This window comes from Struthio camelus, chromosome 3 (genome assembly GCF_040807025.1).
Source record: "Struthio camelus isolate bStrCam1 chromosome 3, bStrCam1.hap1, whole genome shotgun sequence".
NCBI lineage: Eukaryota > Metazoa > Chordata > Aves > Struthioniformes > Struthionidae > Struthio > Struthio camelus.
The window spans coordinates 142274280-142300277 of NC_090944.1; the positions used below are offsets into that span (position 1 = coordinate 142274280).

Genomic DNA, 25998 nt, shown 5'->3' on the forward strand with positions numbered 1-25998 from the left:
GGGAGAAAGAAACTCAGGGGAAACAGCTGATTAGATTCTGGCAAGGCGGACCAAACATCTGCTTCAAACAAAAGACATCTGCATATTTCACATTTATTTTTCATAATTTACAGAAGCAACCTGCCAAAATTTAGCAAGGGAGAATAAACTAGCACATAATTAGCTAAAGTTTGCTTGCTTTAGAAGTTATTAGCATGAAGCCCAGTAGCTCACCTGGGAGGACATCAAGGAATGTAGATAACTACAGTTTGATTTTGTAAATTCAATTTTCAATCCAGTGTGCCAGGCCAGAAAAGCAGAGTGTTGCCATACTTGTGGGGGATGAGCAAATACACCAATTAACACAAGCCAGTGAATGTCCTGATATCCCTATGTCTTACACTGTACAGCTGTATTAAATGCATTGATAACACTGTTTATTAAATAAGGATTGATTAGACAGACTGTTTCTGTTCCAGTTTACATGGTACAGCAGGCTGCAGCTAGAAAGCAAAACTATATATATATGTATGTATGTATATATATTTAAAAAAAAATCAAGGGGTACACTATGTGCTGGGTGTACAGATGGTACAAGGAGTGCCGGGGTAGCGGGCACGTGAATTTTCCAAGGCAGCCAAAAAGTCTTTGTTAAAACACAGCAAAAAGAGCCAGCAAAGCACACGCTCAGTGGGCTACACTTCCTCAACTGAATTTCGTCATCTGCAGGGTCATTAGTGCATTTGATAGCTAATATGCTTCCCGTTGTAACAGCATGAAATCCTGAGTTTTTGAAATCTGGCTTTGAAATCAATAGGCGCTCAACTAAAAATACCTGTTGTCTCAGTATTTGGCCTATATGGGTAACACACAAAGAGACAAAACTTCAGGGTGGGAAATCCTACCTTTACTGCAAATGGGAGTGGAAAAACCCCCATTAAATCTAGCAGTCAGGGTTATACCCTGGAGTTGAAACAGGAGTTGAAGAAATAGAACAGGGCTTTCTTACAAGCCCCAAATTAAACCCAGGTTCATAGAAGCATCTGCAAATCTTCTGGATGAACCAAGGTGGAGGTTTGCCCTTCTCTCTCTCTCAGAGGAAGGATTTATTGTTTCAGACAGAAACCATGGGAAACTCTCTCACTTGGACTGAATCCTGCTCAGAGTTTCAGATTTACTTGAATCTGAATCTCAGAGCAAAACTCAAGGAGTGAAAACTTAACTGCCAAAAAAATTCTGTCAACCCCAAAGGACTACAAATTGCCAAATACAGCACAGCTCTAAAAGACATTTCAAGCCCCTTAATCTGGGCTTTATGGCTTGCACCTCTCTGTAGCAAGATGAATCCAAGACTGAATCTGAGCACCCTGAACTTTGGGAAAAAGTCTGCATTAGAGCATAATAACACCACCTAGATCTGGGAAGGTCTAGTTCCAAAGTTTTGCATCTGAATGCAGAAGGATTTGGGGTGAGAGTGGTCAGTTAGATTGGAGCAGAATTCTGTTTTTATACTGGATTAACTGAATGAGACACATTCGCATCTAAAAAGATAGCAATAGGCCTGATTCAAATACTTCCCTTCCAAAAACCTTATCGTAACTAAATCACAGAATCAAAGCCACCTAGTTTCACCATATAAATAGCAATCTCTAATATAACAGTCTCTGTAATATTACAGTCATTAACATGCAGTGCATGAACTACTATGAAAGCAGATTATTGCATAATTATAACATCCAGCTTGTACGCTAAGCTGTCTTCCCCCTTGCTATCAAAACACTTCCATAGCCAGGTTGATATCATCGTTTCCTGCACAAATGTAGAAAACTGAGGCACATAGTAACAACACAAATTTCCCCGACATGAACTTCCCTCCTGGCAAAGGCAGGAACACAGCAGAGGTCTCACTGCAGTGCCAGCGGGAGCCACAGTGAGCCCTTCAGCCTGACGTCCAGCTGAAGAGAGGCAAATGCAAGAAGTCGTCAATCATTATTCGTAATAATACGCAAAAAGACAGACAGATGTCAATTTTTAATTAAAAGCTGAAAAGATACCTGAGCTAACTTACACAGAACAATAGTCTATTAATAATAGTCTTTTTTTATTCTTTGTTTTTTTTTTTTTAATTAAACAACAAGAACCGCACAGTGGAACTAAGTGACTGAAAGCCTGCATTGATTGACAGGAACACATAGCACAGGATGCTGCTACTTAGAGATAAATAAAAGTAAATATTCACTTGTTTCAAACATTCACTTAGTTTCTATCTGAAGAAAGCCAAGATCCTGAGTTGCCCAAATAAATCAGGATCACTCCCATTGTTTTGGATTAAGACGTATGATTCCCACAAAACTGAACTGCTTCTGAGCTACTCAATTTTTTTTTCAGCTGAACGTTTTGAAATGAAAGGTAATTTCAAACAGCTAGAAGCACTTCAAGAAGGATAGCAAACCAGTACTCAAGTATTTTTTCTTTTTCTAGTGAGAACATTGGGGACATCAATAGATCGGTGAATAGATTTGTTACCAAATCTGTTACCATATTCCTGACCCCAGAAAAGTGTCACGTTAAAAATTTTATCCAGATGGAGCCATACTAAACATGATTAGTCTAACTTGAAGTGGTGACTTATTAGTTACTAAACTTTGTTAGAAGATATCTTCTCCCTCAAACTTTTTAGTTAGCTAGTTACTTATTGTATATTTAGATGTTTGACACGCTCTCCGTTTACCTGCATTTAACTACTTCCAGTCTAGTCAGCACAGGGTTGATCAATTTTCACTGCCTTACTGGAAACAACCACCAGATGAACTTCTCTGTTGCTCCTTCAAACTGGAAGGCCTATCCTGCAGTCCTGTCTGTGTGGGCCCACCCTCCGGACAGCATGGAAGCACTTAATTCACAGGTGGGCTTTTGTCCTGCAAAACCAGCACTTAGTTACCACCAAAATCATCGCTTTATGCAAAGCGTGAAGATTTTTTTTTTTTACGGTGTGGCCACTAGCAACTGGACTGAGAGCAACTGCTCCTCTTCTCTAGGCTCCTCATTTCTCAAAGAGCAACCACCCTCAGTCCCTACTGCTGGGGTATCAGGAGTAAAGACTGTGTCTTGGTGCCAACTCCTTAGGGCCACTGCATCTCCGCTAGGATTATAACCTGCAGAAACGCCAGATAGAAACAGCAGGTTTTCACTGTTCAGGACATAGTACGAGGTGAGCAGCAACAGATGAGAACAACAGTAAGCAGACAATATTAAGTTACTCTGATCACAGGATAAACCCGTTGCATTGTTAGTTGTAACCTGCAGTATCTTGAAAAAGTAAAAAGCTGCCTACGCAGGTCCTTTTTTAACATTATTACATTTGGACTCACTCATACAGGTAATTTCATTTTATACTTCGTCATTATTCAACCTGTTCATTCCTTTTAATTACACATACAATAATTTATCATAGATATTTTGTTATAAACTTTTAATTAAGAATCTATTAATACAATGTAATGATCTTGCCAGTGACCAAAATTCTCCTGTGGATTAAACAGAAAAGGAGGCATTTAACATTAAAAAAATTGTATAGTAAATAAACAAAACACAGACAGCCTTGTAAAGCAGGAAGAAAAACATGGCTTGCCTGGCCAACCTGTTTCAGGAATGTTACAAATGGGAAGCATTTACTGTTTTAAAAACATCAATCATATACTCACTCCGTTTATTTACTTATCTGTAGTTTTCACGTAAGTCTTTCTTGAAAACGTGTAAACTCTTCAGAATTATAAACAAAAATGAAGTCACTCTTGATATTTTGCCTGTTTACGCTATAATTACTCCAATTTGCTGAAAGTCAATGAATTAGAAGTTTTTCATTTCAATTTGCACCTTTTAGCTGGAATGAATCCATTTCATATATCAGTATGTAAGGAGGTGTACGAGTTACCACCAGATGAGCTAAGCTGCAAACCTCTCTATATATATGCTCTTACCTCATGGTAATGTGGTTGCGACAAGTTACCTCACATTTACAAGGCAACAGATATTTGGCAGCAAAGATAACGATAACTAGCTATAGAAAGTAACATTCTAACACAGCCTGTGATTAACTTTTGACCACACTCCAACTCTCAACCTTATATCACCTTTCCACACTTTAGTTGCCTTGGAAGAAGATAATGGGGACGTTCTTATTGTAGGTACTGGCCTACCACCATCAGTGCAATGCAAGTAGGAATCAAGTACAGGTTCTGCAATGTTTTGGTTATATGCCCTTTATTTTCCTTCCTCTGGGGGGTGATTTTACTCTCTCATTTGAGATAGAAGACTGGGCTGTGCAAGCTGCTTTTCTTCAGTTTCATGAAGAAGTGACTGAAAGATCATTCTTCACAAGACTGGGCAAGCCCTGACACAAGCAGGGACTCTATGTTGGTCGTTGAAAAGCGCCTCTCGCAGGCTCCGCCTCCTCACCCTCTTCTCTTGGGGCTGTACTTATCACTAGACTGGCCATGCTCAGACTGCCAACTTTTCTCCTCTTCCACCCCAGAAAAGCATGGCCCAGAAAGGAGCTCTGTTGCATTTAGATGGGTGCATGTGGCAAGATGAGAATTATCCTGACCACAAGAAGGAACAGTCAGTTACCTGGATGTACCACGCTTGCATGTGACACATCTCTCAGGGCTACCACCTCCCTGCCCTCCTCCAGGCCCTTTTCTGCTCTCCATTTGAAAGCAGAGAAGCCAGCATTAACGAAGTCAAGATTCCATCATCCACCGTGCACGGCCACACTTGTATTGGCAATTTGTGTTTGCTGCACTAGCATATAGTTCATCTCCAGACTTTACTGAAATACACATACAAGTTCAATATGGTTTACTTTGTCCCCTCCCTGGAATTCCGATATTCAAAGCAGAGACCAGTTTTCATCTCATGGGAGGAAAGGAGACAGGAGCAGTGGTGGGGAGAAAGAGGCAATACACGGGAAGGATGCTGCACACTGCAGGTGGTTCTCACCAGCACCACCAAGCTGGGTGAACAGCTGTGGTCACCCTAAGGCCCTTCTCACCTACAGGTAGTGCCCAAAAGCACAGAAAAGTACAACACTCACCTATGCTGATGACTGCATCATTTTCTGGGGGATAATCTGCAATGGTAAGTGTGTTTAGCTCAGCCGCACTAGGAAATTATACATTTCACATTCCTGAGGTCTTGCATCCTGGCACAGTTTGAGACTTAAGGGATTAATGCAGAGGTCCTGGCTTTATACACCAACAGGTACCAAACTGGGCAGCTAACCGTATCACACTCTGCACTGCCATACAGAAAAGCTTCTCTCAAGCTCCTTCAGCCACACAGAGCCTGGCAGCCCACTTCCATCTGTTCAAATGCCTAAAGCAAGGCCCGTGGAGACCCCCTGCAGCGTTGCATCATCTTGCACAGCAGTAATTACTCTTCGCTTCTTCAGCGGATCCACAGGGCCATATCCATGCTAAGATGATGCTGAACATATCAAAACCCGCAAATGTACCATTTCAGAGTTAGTACTCATCATCTCAGAGCAGGGGCCTACTCTGTCTTGCCTTGCCAGCAGCAGTAGTTGGAAAATTTGAGGAAGACAGTAACTTTCAGGCTTCCCTTTTTCAGCAGGGACATATAAGACCTATAAGAGAAGAAAGAAAAAGAAAGTTCTACTTATTTATATTAAAAAGATGCATGCTGATTATGTCTTACACTGCACTGATGATTTTTTTTTTTTTTTTTGCACTTTCTCTCTGAAAGCGTTGAGCTAAATTGCTGACATTACTGAGAAGAGTGGCCAGCTCTGTTGTGTGGAACATAGCAGCTGTCTAATGCCTCTCAACACCACTCTGACTGAGGCTGGAAGGTCAACTCCAGTTTAAGACAGGACCTAAGTACTGTGCCATATTCTTAGGGAAATACAGTGGCCAAGGCTCAAATCCCCTGAAATTCTGACTCCTACTGACTAGAGGACATGAGTATTAAATGCATCTTCATCTCACTCTATAAAAATTGCACCTCCAGGAGCAAAAGGCCTCCTCATGTGCTGATCTGGTTTGGGTAAGGGTGTCATCTGTTCATAAATATTCCTTGGAGGTTTGCTCTGCAACCACTGATCTGAACCAAATTGTTTGGACTACGAATTTTCATCACAACATCACAAGCCGGTGTTGCAATATACACAGAGCTGAAACAAAGACAGTTTATTATTCTACTGAAAGATCTCTTCTAGCCAAACTTGAGTAAAACCATCACATATTGATACCTCTGTAAGATCATAAACTCAAATGAACACCAGCTGAAGACAACAACAATGGTAATGCCAGATGACAAACTGATAAAGTCATCATATTCATCAACACCAAGAGCAGCCGGTCACTTCCTCCTCTTTACTGAATTAGCCACAAAGGATTGTTTTAATGATAACAAGAATGCGTTAAAAGCACATGTCTCAGCAACAGTTCAGAACAGGAATCTCAGAAGCCCACATCTGAGGAAGAGATGGTAAAAAACAAAAAGACTCACTACAAAGGACTATCACTATGAAGGACTAAAAAGAAGGGGGAAAAATAAAAGTGTGTGGTAGGAAAAAAAGTAAATAAAAGACTAAAAAGCAGGAACAAGTTTGACACTAAAAACATACTGCATTATTCAGACTCATGGAAGAGCGTGTGAACAGAAGTGATGACAAAAGCTACAAAATTCAATATGATCACTTGAAGGGTGGGAGTTTTTGCAGGCAAACACAGATTACAGCAAAGGAAAGTCTCAAAACATTTGAAATAAACATTGAAATCTTAAACATCAAGTTACAAGCTTGTTTATAGGCTTCACGTGGTCTTGTCTCTTTGTAATCCTGAGAAGTCAGACAGCTGTATTGCACACACAGCATTTTCAAGTGACAGTGGCATTTTCAAGGGAGAAATCTGTTCAACAATTTGGTACTTGGGTCTCTGTTTTGAGACAGAAGCATCCATATTTATTTCGGTTAGCAAAAGGGACAGGGCGGGAAAATCATACCTAAGGCTTTAAGGACAAAGCCATTAAAATAAGTAACGCCTTTTTGTTTTTGTTTCAAAGTCATCACAGTTTGGGTGATTATTTCCATCAGTTAAATTATGCAAGCAGTTGCTGGCTGTAACTCAAGACATAGATAACAATAAGGAAAAAACTGTCTTTTTTTTTTTTTTCCAAGCATCCAAACAAGGAAGGGTCAGAGAAAAGAACAGGTGAGACTGCCGTTGATTACAAAGCTGACTTTTTCGCATTTCGGGGGGCCCTTCTGCTCTGCCTAAGGAGGCAAACTTACGGGAAAGCAGGCAGCGCAAGCCTGTCCTCCTCAGGTAGGCTCTAATGCAGCTTGCCTTGCAAAAGCCCCTCTCACCCCTCCCACATTTCTGCTCCCTCTTCCCCTCTCCCCAAAACTCACTGGAAGGACTCATGAACTTCAACAGGTTCCAGACCAACTTAAAACAAACAAACAAAATGCTTTAATATTCAGATTGCAAAGCATATTGATATTTTCCTACTTTTTTTTCCAAGCCTCATTAAAGCCACAGATGTGGGGGACATTGTTATTAAAGTAGTAATAAAAATATGAAAGAGATTTTACCTGTGGGGCCTGGGATTGGGGTTTTTGTTTGCTTTCTTAACCTAGATATTTGTTTTGGAAGCTCTAGAAATAGAGAGTAAGTCAGGAAAAGAAAAATTACCTCGTTACTGTCACGATCTCGTGTGTTATCAGAGCTGCTTAGTCTTCTGCAAGGCTTGGGGGCATTCTAGTCTCTGAAATACTTTGGTGAAAATAAGCAGGTAAAAAAGTAAACTGCAAATGAGTCATCTGTAGCTTGTACACTTCCAAAATTAAGTTCTTATTTGGGCCTTCAAATGCAGGGCAACAGCCTCAGAGATACTGCCCTTCTCATTTGCAAGAGAAACCGCTGCTCAAGGTCCACATAAAAGAGGTCTGGCTCGCCTGGGAGATATTTTGTTTTGCTCTGCACAAGTTTTTTCTGCTTTAAGTTGTTGACCTCTTCCTCTGTAAAAATACCCTCTTGCCACCTGTAGCAGCCTTTTCATTTTTCCTCACATCTGGCCCAGCCCTGAAATACCCTGTATGCTGCCAAAATGCTTTCAGAGGACTTGTAGCAACAAGGGGTATGTTTTTCAAAAAGCACATCGGGGATTTATCTGGGAAAGCCCCACTGCCAAAAGGGCCACAGATGTTTTGAAAGTCAGTTGAGGTGAGTATCGCTAAGCCTCATTTTTTGTGCTTTACTGAACAGGTCTGCCAAGATAGCCCTCTCTTTGGGACCCGCTCCCATTTTCACTCTGCAGTCCTCCTTCCCAGGACCACTGCGCTCCTCTGTGTAATCCCCGATGGACAAAGCTGCCCCATCATCTGAGCTATGATCTGGTGCTGTTCACTAGAGGAGCGTCACCTCTCTGTTAAGGAAAACTGTCAGACACTCGGTGTAGCAGGGAAGGATTTTGGAAGTGAGGGTTGAGAAGTTGAAGAGAATGACTACGTTTTTTCCCTTGCAGGTGACAGAAGTAAAGTGCTTTCCCTGACTTGGTTTAATCCCAGATCAGCCTAGGAAAGCGTCTTAATAGTGGAAGTCAAAATAAGTTTTCTAAAAGCACTAACAAAAAGCCCATAAAGATTCACAGCAAGCTTTGGATCAAGCCACAGATAAATGCACACAGAGCAGCAAATGCAAATGAAAGACTTCAGCAGAGATCAGATCCCTTAAAAAGAATTTGCTAAACACAAGGTTTCTTCCATCGACTCTTCCAAGACTATGCAGGGTTTTTTTGTTTTGGGCTTTTTTTTTTTTTTTTTTTTTTTTTAAGAAAGGGAAGAACATTTGGGTATAGTACCATACCTTGGCACCTCTGAGTGGTTCAGCAATTAACTGAAAAGACTCCTCTACACTCCAGGAAAAGGGAAACAAATTTACACTAAGGTTCAGTGTCTTTTACACAAACGTTGGGGAGAAAAAGAAGGACAGTCACTGAGACAGGAATAGACTGAGGTTGTTCTAACTTGTATCAGCTTCTGCTTTCCTCTACACGTTTCTCCAGGCCTGCTGGACTGCAAGTTACACCAATGTAATCTTCAAATTAAGCAGAGTTGAGTAAATAAAAAATTAAATGAAAAGGTGTAAAAGTTGTCAGTTTCGATCATTTCTAGAAGATGTATTTAAACTCATCTGGACACAAAAGTCACCTTTACGTTCACTCCCTCAAAGCCGTATGCTTGTGATGCCACCTTAGAAGATGCTTAAGCCTATTTGCACTATTAGCCTGAGTGCTCAAGACTGATCAGTGAGGAAAGGTTTTAAGATTATCATCTACCCTAACTTGACATTTTATTTCTTCACCAATAGTAACTTGGTGCCCTATGTCCATTTCATTTTTCTTATGCAGTAACTAGGCAGACACTAGCACTGCTTACAGCTAATTTGTGATGTCTGTGTAATGGTTCTTCCATCACACAGACCGGAAAACTATTTGAATGCAGCATTTGGGGAAAGTTTATTGTAGTGTTTCAGGGCCAGATTTTACACGGTTATTTTGGCACCTAGACACTTCTGTAAAGACAGCTTGAACTGCTTGATAATGAAAAACAACAACATAAAACAAAAATACACCATTCTCAGCATTGGTCTTGAAACAGTGAAAGAGAATTTGCCAGCTCCTTATGAACTTGTACTCAAACAAGGTTATTATTTGGATTTCTAAATAAACTGAGAGAAAATAGATAATTTTAATCCAAAAAGTCTTCTTTCTACTTCCAGTTTTTAACATAGTCTCCCATATCCATGAATACATGCTTGTATGTGAACATTCGACAAAGTCAATCATGTAAAACATACTTAAACAACTCTTTACTTGCACTGAATGAGGAAACGTGTAATTTCGTGGCGATTTTTAGCTCCCACTGAGACAAGGGGAAGTTTTGCCATTTGTTTCAGCAGGAGCAGGAACTGTCCCCTGAACTGGGCTTCAGCAGAGCTCTCCCTGCCTTCCCTCTCCAAAGGCGATATCCTCCTACCAGGATGCTCTAACTACTCCTCGGCATTTACAAAAAAAACCCCGAAAACTATTCAAAGCCATAGCAGAATGTTGTGTGTTCTGGCAAAATCACCAATTTCATCAGGGAGACAATTTTGGCTCAAGTCTGGAATACAATCTATTCTTCGTCATCAGGGATTTGCAACATCTTTGTGAAGACGCAGGCTCAGGATCCCTGCCTAGAATGGCCCAAGAAACATTCCCTTTACCGAGGAAAATGGAGGCCCACCTCACTGCTTCCCCTGCAGGGCAGGCTAATCACATCTGGAATCCTCTCCACCTCGGTCCCCCCAGCTAGTGTTACTCCATCATGATCCGATTGTTTAATCTTGGTTATTTAACTGCTTATTCTAACTAATAAAAAAAAAAAACCCACAGACAAAGGCCTGCCTGTTGGTGCATCAACCTCAGAGCAAACGCTGAGGTGGGCCCCTCGCTTTCCCTAAGCAGACAGGGAACACCATTTGCAATTCAGAATTTCAAAGACAGGCTGCCTGCTCTAATCAGAATATTGACGAATTTGCTAGGGTGGAGGTTTTTTTAATCCCAAATCTTGAAAACAAAAAATCCAAAAACACCCACCATCCTCCTTGCAAATCTAGTCTTCCCTCCTAATGCCAAAGGACTTCTTTTTGAGGGTCTTAGCAGACAAAATGCATAACAACACATATACAATGCAAGTAAGTTTCAGTCAGCTGTGATATACTTTCACTCAAAGTGGTTTTTAAAACAAAATCCAGTTTGTTAACAAGCGTATCAAGTTCTTCATGATTTTACAGGGGGGAGGAAGGAGGAGGAGAGAGAGGAGGGCTCTGGATCTTCACCTTCCAGTATTTCATTAAAACCAAACATTTTGGATGAAAACGAAAAAATCCTGCCAACAGCCTTTGTTGACTAAAGAGCCATTTTCTGTTGAAAACACAATATTGATGTTAAAATCACCAACCAGCTTTTTTTTTCTTTAATATATTTATATAGCTATAAATAAAATAGACATACCAGATCGACAACACGCCACATGTGAAAACAAACTGTGAAGTCAGTACAGCAACAGGTTTCCATTTTCATCAGTACAAACTTGAACCTTGTCCACACGTTCCACAGCATGGGGCTGGATGGATTTGTCAGACCCTAACTGCATAGCCCAAAATTAATCCATAGCATGATTCGTTCCCTGCTGAGCCATATGCACACGCGCTAGTTTGGTCAAACAAGAGGATAACCTTCAAAATCATTGATTTCATTTTATTTCATTTCATATTAATTGCAGAATTCAAATTCTCCCTTTCTGGCCCAATCACCTACGCAGTTTGTGCCTCCAAAGACAGACGTGGAAAAGATTATATCACTTCTTCAGATGAAGAAAACTTTACTGCTACTTGGACTCTCCCCTCTCGATGTTTTTTACAATAGCTCAGGTCCCAACTCCCTCATCGCACCAGCCACTTTAGGCTCAAGAGCAGGAAACTGCTGAGTCAGACTGCTGCTGTGAGGGGTGGGGGAAATAGTTTCTATCCAATATACTTTCTCCATAAAAATTCTTACTTTGCTACCTGCTCCATTATTAATTATTATTAATTGGGGAAGGTGCTAGATAAGAGGGGCAGCTCTAGTCTTTCTGCTGTAGGGATTTGGTTTCTACATGTCAGGAAAGAGGCACATCTTAGTATTGACTTTACTGAGGGGTTTCCATTTTATTAACTTTATAGAATTATTATTGGATTTAACTGACCGTAACTACGGCCAGGATGATTTTAAGAGGCTATCTATGGGCAGCAATGCTTTTTCTCCTCCTCTCAGACCAGCAGCACATCTAATTGCACTTCCCATGCTGATAGACACACCTCAGGCACCAGGGGACCTGTCCTAGAAAAGAGCAATGATGCATTTTTGACCGTTCCTCAGTAACTTAGATGCATTCCTGCAAGAGAGAGACATCCTCATTCCTATCTCAGGAGCACTGCCAACCCTATTGCATGTCTTTTGGCTCCCAGGCTGCACATACAGGCCCTGGGAGCATTAGGGATGCAGTGCCAAATCTTGGTGCCGTTGCTGTTAAAACGGCAAAAACATCACTTCACAGTTCTTAGACTCAGGTAAAGGAGAAGTCCTACCCCAGGAGGATACCAAGGATGACAGTTGCTGACTAGTGTTCCTACCCTATAGGATACAGGGGGACCCTCCTTCTGCCATAGGGTCTGCTCTCCTCATCCCAGTCGGAGTGCTCAGGGCGTCTTTGCTGCTCCGTTTCCTGCCTTTTTAGCACAAGCACCCAAGCTGAAGCAAGAGAAACAGCAGGAACACATGGCCAGGAAGTATCAGCAGGCTATTAGATCAGCTCATCCATCTTGTGGTACCTCATCTGTAACCGCCTAAATTAGAAATACAGTCTCCTTAGTCCCATACATAATCAAGAGAGAAAAAGGCTCAGACAGAGTGCGATTCAGAATGCCGAGGGTTAGTCCTGTCAGAGCAGGTTTCAGAGTGGAAGCTCCAGCCTCCCCCACAGGAAGTCTGCAGAGATTAACCTCTAAATTTAGGAGCATAGATCAAGATAGAATGGTAAGTCCCCAAAGAAAACAACTTTGAGCTGCTACTGAGATTTACCTAAAGCAGACAAAATGAAACCAATGCCAAAAAACAACAACAAAAAACAAACCCCCACAAACCACAGAGAGCCTCAGGGCAGAAGCAACGAAGGTGTTGGTTAGCCTCACGAGGGTAACGAGGTCCTGACTGCGGCCATCTGGCAGGAGAAGACCTAGTCCCTCACACCTTCACCCACCGCTCCCCCAGCTCCTGGGGCTTCACTGACTTTCTCCCCGCTTCAGCCAGGCCAGGAGTCAAGAACCCCAGGCTCTCCTCCTGGGGTTTAAGCAAAACCCTGAGGCTGAACCACAGGGCAGAATGCCTTCGGGACTGCATGAATCTAGCAAGCAGAACCCACCCTCAGGTTTCAGTCATATAAGGTGGCCTGCCTTTAGGAGAAGGCAGGAAAAGGAAAGGTATAAGGTATGACCTAGGCACAGCCCCAGAGCCGGCTGCCAGGCCTCTGCATTTCAGCTAGATTTGGTTTGCTGTTGTTGTTAAGAACAACTAATCAAGAATGACCCATTTGAACACTGGATCTGGGGAATTCCACACAGCGGTCGAGAAGGTGGTTATTAGTTTATGAGGGGTTTGCGTTGTTCTTATCCCTCCCCCTCCTTTTTCCCTTCTCTTGTCCTCTCAGCAAGGCCTGTGTTGCTGGCAGGCTACAACAGAATGGGCTAGGTCTGAAGGTGACATATTAAGGCCAGGCGTCCAGAAGTCCCTGACCCTGGTCCAAGTCTCAGCCATTTGAGTCAACGGTAAGACTCCTGCTGAGGTCAGTGGTCTGTGCTAATAATCATCAGTCCTTTTCTGGCAATCACAGCCCAAACTTGCTGTTCAAGTCAGAACAGCCCCAAAGGCTGCCCTGCCATCCAAGCCACCTTCTGAGACACAGTACGCAGCACCAATCATGTTTTATTTACTCTGTTGGGGAGAAATACAGAGAGCTAGGGTGGGCTGGAACGGTTTACTGGCAAGCATGAGGTGAGCATCTTATTACTCAGCAAAAGCTTAGCCACTCATGAACGTGGTCATCGTGCAAAATGACTTATTGCGCAGTCTTTATATATCATACTATTGTTTCAAAAACAATGGCAGGTATTTGACAGATGCTCAGAGGTTGAGAATTTCAGAAGCAGACCTAAAAAAAAGGCAGATTAACAAGCAGATGATGGCGAGGTAGCAAAGTTGCACAATAAATGAAATTTAGCAGATGGCTCTGCAACTATAAAAATCTCCAGATTCACAGATGAGATAGACAGCAAGGACATTTTCTCTATTTTCATGAATTACTTCTGCCTTATCCTTATGGTTTTTGGCAGCATCATCACTATCTCCTTTTTTTAAATAGTGCAACTTTCCAAATTTATTTTCCCTTCTGTTTTAAGCACATCGGATCTCTTCGGACAAACTTTCTACTCTCTCAACATGAAGGAAAACATTAGGGCGCACATTCTGAGCTGCATGTGCACAGACCCAGGTTTCCTAGGGAACCAGAGATTGCTCATCTTGAGGCAGAAATAAATTGATGAATCAGGTTCAGCTTCCTGCAAACATTAGTATTTTGATTCAGGACCAAAGTCCAAACACCCTAAGCGCACTATCAGTTACGACTGACAATTCTGTTTCTGCTACTTATTAACATTGAAGAAGTCGGTAAGACTGTATTGCTCGTTTGAGTTGCTAAAGATAAACTCCGACTACACAGTGTGATGCAGACCTGCGGACAGGCAGTCAGAGACCCCATCAGTGCCCTCTGCCCAGGGAGCCGGCAGAGCCATATGCATCTCTGGGTGCTCATGTGCAGCCATCTGGGGAAGACGGAAATGAGTGCCTCCCACCGTAGCACCTTCTGTTGGCTGCGTAGAGACATGCAGGAGTCCAAAACCGGAATTTTGGCCTCAAAACATCTTTGACTGGCCAACTCCAAGCTTAAAAAAGTCAAGAAGTCATTCTGACACAAACTGATGCTCCCTAGGGTACTTTCAAGTTCATACTAAACAGTCTGGATTTCTCTCTTCTTTTTCATTATCTCCTCGTGCTCTCCCTTAAGCTTTATTTACTCTTTGCTTTTTATGCAATTTTTGTTAGAACTAGATTCCAAATTTGACATCGATGTATTTCTAAATAATATTTTATTTCAGAAGATTACAATATTGAGCTAATGCTGCATCCCTTGAATCTAGTTCTTAATAGCAGAATTATCACAATGTTAGGCTAAGCGCTTGTGACAATTTGACCTGCAATGCCAACACCACAGTAAATAGGACTCAGGCCAATCTAGCATTTCGTAGGAAGGACTATGAAAGGATATATAAGTACATTTCAAATGTTCTGCAATTTCAGGCTGTCAGTAGCACATACATTAGAAACTCTGCCATCAAAATCTAAATTTTCTGAAAACTCCCCGTCATCTGAAAGATGGTCGTGTCCCCTGACATCTATTAATTGCACTGAAAATTTCCTCATTATTCAAAACGTCGATTATAGGAACTTATTCAACGTCTCCCCTGACATTTGGATAATCGAGGTTGTATTGCATATGGGCCATTCTTGCAAATCTTTGAAGACAACTGACTACCCTCAAGAGTCAAGGTTTGCAAGATCAAGCCATATAATACATATGAACAACATTCATCAAGAATAGCTTCCAAATAATTCGTTGATACTAACACTTGATCATATACAATAAGTGATGATCATCATCATGAGGCCTAAATGCCTAGCGTAAGTCTTTTCTAATATAGTGTTACTAATACTTGATATTGATCAACCAGCTGATCTGAAACCTCTTAAGCAACTTGTTTTTTTTTTGTGAAACGTATACTACCATTCTCAAAAAAAAAAAATTATTTTGCAGAAATATGATAGCTTAAAATTTTCTATTATGCTTTTTTCCTTTAACCCTTTCACATGATATTTCACATCATTGTAAATTCTTCAAAATCTAGACAAAAGCAAGCTCATTAATTAAAGAAAACAGACAAAGAGAAAATAATCTATATGCATTTCCATGAGAAAAATAAAACAAAAATTAGGAAACTCAAGAAACTAAAGCTATTCTGCTGTTAAGCAAAGCATGCCACACCACCTCTTCTGTAGCGGGAATTCCGTACCCAGTTCTGAAAAAAATATATTTTATGAAATTCTAACAAAGAAAATAGAACTATTGGTCACCTATTCATGCCAGCAACACTTAATAAGCATTAACAGAGGCATAGGTGCTTAATGCTGCTGCAACTTGAACCTAGGCCAACTTTTGACTTAAAACTACTCAGGACTGCTAAACCTATGTGGATCATCAGCAGTACAGAGGCTTTCCTTTATTTCTCCTAGCAATTACAGATGTTTCAGAGGGCATTTTTTCCCCTTTATATGCTGATGATTATGTATTCTGCCCCCTCCCAGCACTGAAAAGCCTCATAAGTATACTTTGAAAGGGGGTGGGAGAAAGATCTTATCATCCTCTGCATGTGTGTGTAAAGAAGAAAAATAAACTTTTTTGCAGATGACTTTTTTTTTTCCAACTGAAGAAAAAAACAAATCTAAGTACTGAACCCACAAACACTTCCCTCAGCAACTGACAATTCCTACAATATCAGCAAGCAGCATTAGAGAGCTGGAAACGGTAGGAAGCTTTCACTCCGTAACAGCCCCTCAAATTTAACTTCCTAACTTTATGCATTCTATAGCTATGCGGCACAAATACTGCCATCTCAGCTTAAGGAGAAAATAAGACGACTTTACCCATGTTCATCAGTTCTTCCAGGTCTGTGTCTACCCTTCTTGGATTTCACATCATATACATCACATCTTGGCCTGCGAGAAGTTTCCTGAAGAAGTTAAACAGCTGGACACAGGAGGTCATACACACAACTCAAAAACATCATGTGTTTATACTGAATATTGTACATGGATTTAGAGGTATTGTGTCAACTACATAAATAACACAAAGAATAGCATCCTTTACTGGCAAAAACATAAAGAAATATTAGAGATGAAGTCATTTCATTTTTCTCTTGGCTTATTCACCCCATGTATGCTACATATTGGGCTTGGTAGACCATTTAACAGGCCCATATGGCTAAAGGGCAGCATCACATGACCTACAAAAATCATGCTGAAGGATGCTGAGAGGCAAGCATCAGTGGGGTTAATCTTGGAAAAAAAAAAAAATTAAGTCCCCAAATGCTGTTATTTTTCCATCTGTAGCAAAGCCATAGAATCTGCAAGAGGCATCTTTTCAAGTCAATATTATTTGCTCAATGCATGTTACTGGTGATGCCTATCTAGGGATAAGACCAAACCATGGCACACGGACATGGTAATTTATTCCAGCAGCAAAGAGAGAGACACATACACACACACACACACAAAAGAAAAGCATTCTCTGTTCTCTGAGCATTATACAGTTTGCTTCAGGGCATAAGCCATCCATTCAGCTTCCCAGCAGGAAGCTGTGCAATAGCTACACTCCAGAGAGTTAGCTGGGTGGTATTCTGTCCTCTGCTACAGGTAGCCAAATCCTCTGTTGGTGTAGAAGAGGGCAGGGGGAAAAGAGAGAAGAGATCAATATTAGAAGCCAAAAATACCTCCGTGACTGACAGAGAGGACTCTGGAGAGCAATTCAGAGCATGCAAGCCTACATCTCTCAAGTCCCTTCACCCCTAAGGTACCTTGCTTTACTGTGATAAGGGGAGACATCATACCATGAAGGAGAGATGGCACGTCTGTCTATGCAGAAGACATGAACACCCTCCCTTCACACCTCTTGTGCATCTTGGTCCTCCACCGACTGGCACAGGCACACGAGGACTCCTCCTGGAACCAGCCCCTAGGCAACGCAACTGCGTTCCCACCATGACATCTCTATGCAGCACAAGAAGCTACTGTAGTTTTATTAAGTACTACTTTGCACCAACCAATAACATAGACTTTTCCCAACAAATGTCACGTAAAATTATGCTGTGAAGCTCAAAACAGTCTGTGTTTCATATTTCATCTTCAGGGCGTTTTGTTTAATCTTGTTTTCTAACCAAGTGTCAGGGGGAAGTTGTGCTCTTTTCCGCTCAGAGCGTAGCAAGGCAGCACAGGTCGGAGAAGAGCAGAGAGCATGGTGTTCGATCCTGCAGCCAGTAGTAGCCCCTTCTCGAGGTTCAGGAAGGGAGGTTGCTACAACCATGCCTGCTTTGCTGTCTAGCTCCCTTAATCATTACCTCACTTTCCAAGCAGAGGAAACACCACAGATGGGCACAACAGGCTAATGTCTCACGTATCCTGATGCTGGTATGCTTAAATGCCACTCGCCAGCATTTGAAAGAAGGCACTGCTTGCTTTGTGCGCTGTAACAGGTGATTAATTCAGGCTCCAGCTCAGTCTGGATAGTCACACAGTCAATAGCAAAGCTATAGGAAACACGTAGCAAGATGCGAGTCAATAAGCACAGAGCCTTGCTGAGGACACAACTACCTGTGTGGTACGTTAAAACCGCTCCCTACCTGTGACATCAAAATTTCCACTCTGCAGACGTATCCAAGATCAGATCAACTTGTAACTACTCAAAAGACAATTAATAAATGAGATAAGGTCTTTCTCTGGGAAGGACGCTCAATTGCTCCATTAAGAATATTGCAGCTGCATACTGTTAGTAAAGGTATATCACTTCACTCATGGGACCATCACTTCCAGAACGTTCCTTCGTTCTCAAATAAACTTTGTATAAACGCAGCCAATTCAAGTTCGTTTACTGAATCACGCCATGCAAGACGCCACATTGTAGAGCCTCTTTTACCTCCACAGCTGTACCTCTAATCGAGTTTTTACCTCTGCCCACAGTCTTAGCTGAAACATGAACTGTATTTCCTGCCTGAATTGATCTGTTCCTTCACATTTTGACTATTTATTAAACAGGTCCAATGGCTGAACTGCGTTATCCAGAAAGCCGCACTGCATTTCGTTGTTTTCACACAGCCTGGTTCCCGCCATCCCTAGTCCCTCCCTGCCTCCTCCTTTCCCTCCCTCCCCTAATACAATTTAGGTCACTTGAACACAGACATCTCCAGATCATGGGTGCAATCAGGGTATCACACATAAGTGACCTACAAAGAAGTCCAGTGAGGACTGAGCAGAAAATCTGAATCTTCAGAGATTTAAAGAAACATCATCTAATAAACAGCATCCTTTCTTCCTACTGCAAAACGAACATATTAAATCATGCCAAAGTGCACCGCTTCTTGGCTGTGCAAAGCCATTGCTTTATTAATTTATGATGGCACAACAGAAGGAGGGTAAATAACCTGAGCTAAACACAAAACTAACATGCAGCCAAAAGAGAAAAAACAACTTCCTCTCCTACAAAAGAGCAACAAGGAGGTTCAAATTTATGTAAGGAGCCCGAGTTAACACCAATGTATTTCTCAGGTTCAGAGGCTTGTAATTCACCCCAGAAACACAGAACTCCATAAATCTCAGGTTTACAGGCAAAACCTCAGAGAAACCTGCAGCAGAATAAGATTCATTCCATAGAAATCTGCTGACAGACGGTGGAGCTGCAGCATGGCCTTCTGCCACACATCCCTTAGGTGACAGTCTAGATTGTTCCTTACCTTTGTGTTTAGGCTTGACACTAAATATATATTTCTGTGGAGATTAACAACTGCACACATTCCCACCTGTAAGCCTCCTGTATATATAGGCTGGCTTGAAAAATGACTGGTATGAACCCTCCCCTCTACCATTTCTTCAGGAAGGAGGGGTTCAACTGAAGCATCTTCTACCAAACATAGAGAGAGCAGGTTTCTGGAGGTTACAGCTGGAGTAAGACAGCAGGAAATAAGGGTGTAGCTCCTAAATGAGGACAGTTTTCCTTTGAAATTAGAAGGTCCTTTTATATTACTACATAAAACATAATAGTCAGTACAGTAAAACTGGAAGTGCTGGGCACCCAGAAATACAGGCAGCATTGAAGGACTGAAATCAAAGCAAATATTGAATTTGTAAAACAAACAAACAAAACAGACATACTGCATGAAAAAGCAGTTGCCTTTGCCATTTTCAGAGTTGTTATTTTATCAAAGAGCCCTCCAAGTTTTATTGGAGCCATGTTACCACATAATGCTAATTCAGAAACGTGACTGACTGTTAGTCATGCACAAAGTCATTTTGATACCATTAAAAAAAAAAAAAAACAGAAATCAAATATAAGATAATAGGATGCAGGATGGAAATGACCCCACACCATTGGGTTTACCTTGCAACTAAAGCACCACATGGGTTTTACCCTTCCTGAATTTAGCAGTCTTCAACAAGCAGGTTGGTAGTACTATTTTTGACCCTTTTTTCCCTCAAGAACTATCCCTCAACTGGCAGAAGTCATTTGAGAAGACACAAGACAGCATAGCTCTACTACACACTCACCTCCCAAAGGTGCACCTTCCTCTCCTTCACCCAGGCCTCCGCATTTGGGTTAACCCTGAGGCACAGCAGGAAGATCAGTACCCCAACTAGGCAAGATCTCAGACACCTGGTGCTGCTCTCCCCCCCACCCCCCAGCTTTGCAGCTGGGCTCTGACTCCTGAGCAGCTCTGCAGCCCCACAGGTGAGCCCCAAGAGCCCTCTTGGCCTCCTTAAAGGACTCCCACTGTCCTTAGGAGGTTAGGGGAGCTTAACTAATAGCTCCTTGCAAACAGGGCTTCACGTAGATTTGCTCTTCTTGCACTGAGCACACGACATGTTTGCTTCCAGGGTCCAAAGCACTGCTTTTCTACCCATTCCATGCTCTCTGCACTGTTACACCAGCAGATTAGACATGGCAGTTTTCAAACACTTAATAAGGAGAACCGAATTCAAGACTGATTTTGCTGTGCATGATTTTTGTAGGTCTGAACTACGTTTATACTACAACCTGGATTCATTCCTCTGGCTCAGCCTTAGCCACCAGCCTGAAGTGCTTCATTTCTAAACCTTAAAGTCGCTGATAATGAACAGACGCTGCAGGGGATGGCCGAACCCCTCTACTGGCACAGCTGCCGGCACAAGGAAGGGTCCTTCCTATCACTGACAAAAGGAGCTGCCAAGAGTGAGCAGACTCCTAGTGCAAGCACCTCAGCTAAGTGCTTAATTTCAATGTGAGATAAATCCAGGCCATTGCTACCAGAAACTTAAGACGTTTGACCTTCTCCCAAAGACTGGCACGCAACTAACCTTCGGCCGCGATGCTCACCAGAATGCAGAATTTATTCACCAGAGAAAGAAGCCCTACCCTCCGTACTGTGCAAAATCAAACTTCTGAAAATTTATTTCCCCCCTTATAAAGGCTGTTTTTTAAAAATCAGTAGCTGTCAGACTCACTGGCTCTCTGCTACTGTTACGTTTTTTTCTCATTGTAGTTAGGACTCTGCAGTTGGTGAGGCAGGTGCCTGTATAACATTATAATGTAATTACAGCACCCCAAATAATGTAAATAATTTCTTTCATACTTTCTAGCCTATACATGAGCAGTCGTTTTTCTTTATCAATGATAGCCTTTGCTATGACCCTATGGGCAGGAACCAAAACCTTTTTTTAATGTATGTATGATACATAAAAAGGTAACCTCAGCTTTCCTTTTCGTAGCTCTGATGTGGAATACCACAGGCACATTTAGTCAATTGTCCTTCAAACGTCTTTTGTACATTTGGCTTTTTCCTCTTTATGCTTGAAAAGACCTCAGAGGCTTCGCTTCAGGGAACGTAGTATAGTTGGACATTTTTTGTTCATTTCTGCGAGCTAAATTTATGTTGTAGGCTTCTGTTGGGAAATGTCATATTGTTTCATGATCTCAGTTTCATGTGCAGTGGAAGTACTCACACTAACTCTCTTTCCTTCCTAGGAAACCACATGTCTTTGGATGGCTATCACCCAAATTATACGGCCATAAATCCAGAAAACTAGGTATAGATTACAAGGTTAATTATGTATGGGGTGGTGATGATGTTTTCATCCTCCTCTTCATCATGCTGTTTTCTCTGGCAACAAGTTTTGCATTGACAGTATGTACTGGGAAGAAATCATTCCACATCAGAGGAGTAACCCCAGAGACTTGAAAGCGTCCCACACCACGCCACTTTATACACGTAACACAGTAAGGTTTTCTCCTAAAGCTGAAAGTACAACATCTAGAGAGACTCTCCACTGCTCTACGAGACTTACCAAGAGAAACATACCATAAAAGCATGTTGCTGAGGTTAGTAGGTGTTAGCCCAAGCCTTGTAAGTTAAAAGCAACATCTCATAATCTCCACTAAATGTAATGGGTAGTCAAAGTAATGAAGCTAACCCAGGCGTAATGATTAATCTTAGTGTGAGTCGTGACCCTGGCAGCTGCATTCTGAACCAGCTGCAATCTATATAATGCATTCCCAGGAAGACCAGACAACAAGGAGCTGTATTAGCGCACAGTGCAGATGGTATGAATGCATGTACCAGCGGACTCAAGCCTAGCAAAGGAGAGCAAAGGTCTTTGTTTACTAATATTCTTAAAAGGATAGCAATTTGTCTAAGATATTTATTATGCTTATCAAAATCAAAGAGCTTGATTTCTAGAATTAATCCTTTTATTGCTAACAAAATATATTACCATGAAAAAAGATGGCTGGAGTGGACACAGTCTCTGTGCTATGCATAGGATTAGCCTTCAGCAATACATTTTTTCCTCCTCCTCCCCCTACACAATGTCAGGGTCACGTAAAGTCAAAACACTAAATATAGGACAATATCAGTGGAAAGCAAAGCATGCTTAGCTGGCCACAATGGAAACATGACATACGTCCCCTTGCAAGGTAAACCCATCAAACCAGCACGATTAGGCTGAGGTTACACCTTGGTTAAACACCAAGAGGCTGTTTAATTCAACAGAAAATATCTGTGCCTTAACCCAGCTTTGTATTATGAGATTCGCGCTGAAGATCTCAATGGCTTATTGCAGCAAGGGAAACTAGGGGCAGACAGATCAGGAATGCCTGGAGGGTCCTTTGGGGAAGACCTGTAGGTCCAAAAGCATTTCAGTGGTGGATTTTGACTCAGGGAAGGCAATGCCCCTTCCAAAGCAAGGATACAAGCCCATGTTCCTAAATGGGAACTATTCAGGTTGACAAGCCTCATAATGTCATCTGGAAAATACGGGAGTGACAGAACCAGCCTCTGCCTCAGAAAGATCTCCTTCCTCCTGGAGAGCTCTGCGGTCACTCAGCTCTGACATTCTTTGACCTGCCACCTTCCTCTAACCGAGCCAGTGTGATAGGCTTTCACTGTCCACATCTCCCTTCACAGCTGTTCGCTCAACAGGGAAGAGCTGGGCAATGAGCTGGACTTGCCAAAGTTTACCCTCTACCTATTTTTGGTCGTGCTCTGAACAATCATTAAACAGCTGCTGCTTACTGAGGAAGGGCAGCTGTACCTGTGTGGTGGGTTTTGCAGTGCTCAATCTCTGGAGTTTATGCTGCAGGAATGGTGTCTCTGCCTGTAAAAGACTTAAAAACTTGAGCAGCAAAGTGGCCACAGAAGTCGATACAGGATTACTGTATTTTAGTACTCCGCCTGCTTGGGAGAGCAGAGGTACAGTGCAGAGCAGCAGTCTACCATGCTTGTGCCTGACTGTAAATTAAGCAGACCACCAGGTTTTACTTTAGGCCTAATGATTGCTGACAGTGAGTTCCTTTTGATCCCATCTTTTGCTTCACTTTAAAATACAGTTTGAAAGGTACTTGACATACAGTCTGGAACCAAAACCCAGCTCTGGATTTTTAATCTATCATTTCCTCCTAAGATGCCTATCACTGCAGTAGCTGAATACCAGCCACCCTCATATTGAGAAGTTCAGGTCCTCTTCTGACCTGCACTGCTTTTCAAAATCTGTATGGCAAGTGAGACCAATTGGGAGGGGTGCCATAAAATTACATTTGCTGAAGAGGCTTTTTTCCCAATTAAACTAGTTGGAACCAAGCTGATTCATAGCAGCATGGTGCATTTTTTAAAACTCTACTTCTATGGATCTAAAGCTGTTCTCCCGTTGCCTGGTACACACACCCCTACCCATTAAGGCCCGTCCTAGTGTCCAGTAGCTCTTCAGTAACACTGCAAAAATAAAATGAAAGCATCTGCAACAGTCATCAAGTACAAACAGATTGAGGTATTGGTATAGCAGAATTTGCATGAGGAGACCAAAGAATTGCCTTTATTCCTGCAAGGTGCTTCTGGGTCAGCTATGGAGAGTGCTTTTCCTGGGTTGGGCACTGGACTGATGTAAGTACTGAGCCTAGTGTTTCCCTATTTACTCATGGAGAAAAAAACAGAGGGAGTAACCTTGAGAGGAGAAATACGAGGAGCTCTTTGCACTGAACGCTCCCTATGTCATTCTAGGCAACAGGCTGGAGTCTCTCCATCCTTAGCCCACTGTACAACAAGTACCAGCATTGCTTTATCCTCTGTAGGCCCAAGGGATTTGCCAGGTGAATGGCATGAAGTTCTGCATGAATCAGTCCTGGCTGTGAAACATTTGCTGCTCCCCACTGACCCCCAGAAACTGCTGTCACAGCAACTCCTAGACCAATACGTGAGGTCCAGAGCTGAAGGGGAGGGACACAGAAAAGTGAGTATGGCCTGAGGCCACTTTAAACTCTGTAACGTTCTCACAAAGCTTCGGGGGAGTAAGCGGGCCAGGAGCTTGCCAAGCTGCGGAGTCCAACCCTGCAGAAGGCTCTTTATTAGCAAACCTGGTCCTCTCCACATAGCAGCTATCCATAAATCGACATGCTCCTTCCCTCCCAAACCTCCTGCAGGTTTTATAGACTTGCCAGAAGCTCTGGTCTTGGTTCTGGGCTCCACCACAACAGAAGCAACAAAGAAGGCTCCTAGAAGAGATGGCACAAACGAAGAAATAATATAAACCGGCACACACCTAAATGAGCTCAAGGCTGCTTATTTGCAGCGTGCTCACCATGCCCCCTCATAACAGCAGATTATCATTCACCTACAGTAACATCTGCTCCTTTGCCGCAGCCTCGCCAGTGTCAGAGCTCTGCTGGAGCAACTCCTACGTCCCCTTCCTGGAAAATCTCCACCGAGGCTCAGCACTATAATGCCGTGACCACTGACAGTTGTATGCACCAGATGGATGCTACCCACCTGAGCACTTTAAGCGCAAACTCCCTACAAATTAAAGCAATCAGTCAGCCTCCAAGAGGGGCAAAAAGTATCGGCAGAATTTTTTTCTGCCAGAAATGCAGCTTCACATAAACAAAGCATACCAACTTCAACGGAAGCTTCAAGGCCATGCTCTGAAAAGGTGAAATTGTTTAATTTTGTTAGAATCGGGAATTTTCATTTCGGTTGTCTTGCTTTGCTTTTATTCTATGCTATGTAAAGCTATCAATATTATCTATTTACTATTTTAAAATACCAGAGCCCTATATTTAAATATTTTATAGAAACAAACTAATCATAAGATTCCAAATTGATTTTTTTCTAATCTTCTTCTCCTCTTGAAATTATCTGTCACTCTCCCTCACCCCAAACTTTTAGACTCAGAAAAGCAGTGTTGTTTCCTGAGCACCTTTGTGAAGTGTGCATGCAGTCACTGCTCTTACCTGTGCAACAAGTATTATAATCTCCAGCATTTACCTGGGGTTAATTCACCCCTGCTATGCCGAACAGGTGTTAAAGTCCTCCGGGAAATACTCCCCATCCCTGAGAGACGCTTAATTGTCTGCCTGAGCGTCTTCAGCCATGGACATGTTCTCCATCAAGGCAGAAGAGGGCAATTTGGAAAGAGTAAGTGAAGCAAAGGCACAAGCCATACATTCCTTATTCCAGGAGCTGGCCAAGGAAACAAACTCTCCAACAGCTAGAACCCTCCACAAAGAAGAGAGATATACCTGGCTGGCTGCAGTTCAAAGCCCCATCTGGTACAAATCAAGGTGGCTCAAGTTATTTCACTGAGATCGCAGCAATGCATGCCAAATTTGTTTCAGCATTGTTCCACTCTTCAGTCAGATTGGGGTGCTAAAGGTGAAGTAGAAGCAGTTTACCCAGTATGCCCCTCAGTTTCGTCTTCCCCCAGCTTTTACCATCTCATCTGACAGCAAGCTGCCAGGGTTTAAACAATCTCAGAGGCACTCACATAACCATCTCCTTTTTTGTTGTTCATTTTACAGAATTAAAAACATTAAACATTAATGTCTCTTGAGTTTTCTCTCCCCCCCCAGCCCCTCCCAGCTCCCCAAGTAAAATATGTTTCTGTGATTCCACATCAGAAGGGAACAATACTCTGTTGTGCCCAATACTTTGTGGGTGTGGGTGTTTTCAAGAA

General features: G+C 42.2%; 1 long non-coding RNA gene across 1 annotated transcript in view; it reads right to left on the minus strand.

The window, feature by feature from the left end:
• Positions 1-3438: 3438 nt before the first annotated feature.
• The window catches only part of LOC138066909 (uncharacterized), a 229573-nt gene continuing 207013 nt past the window's right edge, over positions 3439-25998 (minus strand). Inside the window, exon 5 of the long non-coding RNA XR_011140604.1 lies at positions 3439-5626. This is a non-coding gene — a long non-coding RNA (uncharacterized lncRNA). The remainder of the gene's footprint in view (positions 5627-25998) is intronic.